The 2,500-nt window shown below is 51.1% G+C and overlaps 1 protein-coding gene across 19 annotated transcripts in view; it reads right to left on the bottom strand.

Moving 5' to 3' along the window:
• The window catches only part of LOC106580487 (armadillo repeat protein deleted in velo-cardio-facial syndrome homolog), a 373,356-nt gene that overhangs the window by 87,017 nt on the left and 283,839 nt on the right, over positions 1-2,500 (bottom strand). The gene's annotated exons all lie outside the window — the stretch shown is intronic.

The following is a 2,500-nucleotide window of genomic DNA, read 5'->3' as shown; positions in this document are numbered from 1 at the left end:
CTACCTATTCCCTATACACTCCCCTGCTACCTAGTCCATATACACTCCCCTGCTACCTAGTCCCTATACACTCCCCTGCTACCTATTCCATATACACTCCCCTGCTACCTAGTCCCTATACACTCCCCTGCTACCTATTCCATATACACTCCCCTGCTACCTAGTCCCTATACACTCCCCTGCTACCTAGTCCCTATACACTCCCCTGCTACCTATTCCATATATATATATGTGTGTGTGTGTGTGTGTGTGTGTGTGTGTGTGTGTGTGTGTGTGTGTGTGTTGTGTGGGGGGGGCTACCTAGTCCATATACACCCCCCTGCTACCTATTCCCTATACACTCCCCTGCTACCTAGTCCCTATACACTCCACTGCTACCTATTCCCTATTCACTCCCCTGCTACCTATTCCATATACACTCCCCTGCTACCTAGTCCCTATTCACTCCCCTGCTACCTATTCCCTATACACTCCCCTGCTACCTAGTCCCTATACACTCCCCTGCTACCTATTCCATATACACTCCCCTGCAACCTAGTCCTTATACACTCCCCTGCTACCTATTCCATAGACACTCCCCTGCTACCTAGTCCCTATACACTCCCCTGCTACCTATTCCCTATACACTCCCCTGCTACCTATTCCATATACACTCCCCTGCTACCTATTCCCTATACACTCCCCTGCTACCTAGTCCCTATACACTCCCCTGCTACCTATTCCATATATATGTGTGTGTGTGTGTGTGTGTGTGTGTGTGTGTGTGTGTGTGTGTGTGTGTGTGTGTGTGTGTGTGTGTGTGTGTGGGGGGGGCTACCTAGTCCATATACACCCCCCTGCTACCTATTCCCTATACACTCCCCTGCTACCTAGTCCCTATACACTCCCCTGCTACCTATTCCATATACACTCCCCTGCTACCTAGTCCCTATACACACCCCTGCTACCTATTCCATATACACTCCCCTGCTACCTAGTCCCTATACACTCCCCTGCTACCTAGTCCCTATACACTCCCCTGCTACCTAGTCCCTATGCACTCCCCTGCTACCTATTCCCTATACACTCCCCTGCCACCTAGTCCCTATACACTCCCCTGCTACCTAGTCCCTATGCACTCCCCTGCTACCTATTCCATATATACTCCCCTGCTACCTAGTCCCTATACACTCCTCTGCTACCTATTCCCTATGCACTCCCCTGCTACCTAGTCCCTATACACTCCCCTGCTACCTATTCCATATACACTCCCCTGCTACCTAGTCCCTATACACTCCCCTGCTACCTAGTCCCTATACACTCCCCTGCTACCTATTCCATATACACTCCCCTGCTACCTAGTCCCTATTCACTCCCCTGCTACCTATTCCCTATGCACTCCCCTGCTACCTAGTCCCTATGCACTCCCCTACTACCTAGTCCCTATGCACTCCCCTGCTACCTAGTCCCTATACACTCCCCTGCTACCTAGTCCCTATACCCTCCCCTGCCACCTATTCCATATTCACTCCCCTGCTACCTATTCCCTATGCACTCCCCTGCTACCTAGTCCCTATGCACTCCCCTACTACCTAGTCCCTATGCACTCCCCTGCTACCTAGTCCCTATACACTCCCCTGCTACCTAGTCCCTATACCCTCCCCTGCCACCTATTCCATATACACTCCCCTGCTACCTAGTCCCTATACACTCCCCTGCTACCTATTCCATATACACTCCCCTGCTACCTAGTCCCTATACACTCCCCTGCTACCTAGTCCCTATTCACTCCCCTGCTACCTAGTCCCTATACACTCCCCTGCTACAAAGTCCCTATACACTCCACTGCTACCTATTCCATATACACTCCCCTGCTACCTAGTCCCTATACACTCCCCTGCTACCTATTCCATATACACTCCCCTGCTACCTATTCCATATACACTCCCCTGCTACCTAGTCCTTATACACTCCCCTGCTACCTATTCCATATATACTCCCCTGCTACCTAGTCCCTATACACTCCTCTGCTACCTATTCCCTATGCACTCCCCTGCTACCTAGTCCCTATACACTCCCCTGCTACCTATTCCATATACACTCCCCTGCTACCTAGTCCCTATACACTCCCCTGCTACCTAGTCCATATACACTCCCCTGCTACCTAGTCCCTATACACTCCCCTGCTACCTATTCCATATACACTCCCCTGCTACCTAGTCCCTATACACTCCCCTGCCACCTATTCCATATACACTCCCCTGCTACCTAGTCCCTATACACTCCCCTGCTACCTATTCCCTATACACTCCCCTGCTACCTAGTCCCTATACACTCCCCTGCTACCTAGTCCCTATACACTCCCTGCTACCTATTCCATATACACTCCCCTGCTACCTAGTCCCTATACACTCCCCTGCTACCTATTCCATATACACTCCCCTGCTACCTAGTCCCTATACACTCCCCTGCTACCTATTCCATATACACTCCCCTGCTACCTAGTCCCTATACACTCCCC

Source organism: Salmo salar, chromosome ssa20, assembly GCF_905237065.1.
Source record: "Salmo salar chromosome ssa20, Ssal_v3.1, whole genome shotgun sequence".
Lineage (NCBI taxonomy): Eukaryota > Metazoa > Chordata > Actinopteri > Salmoniformes > Salmonidae > Salmo > Salmo salar.
The sequence above is the reverse complement of the archived record's forward strand: the minus strand, read 5'-3'. Positions and strand labels throughout refer to the sequence as shown.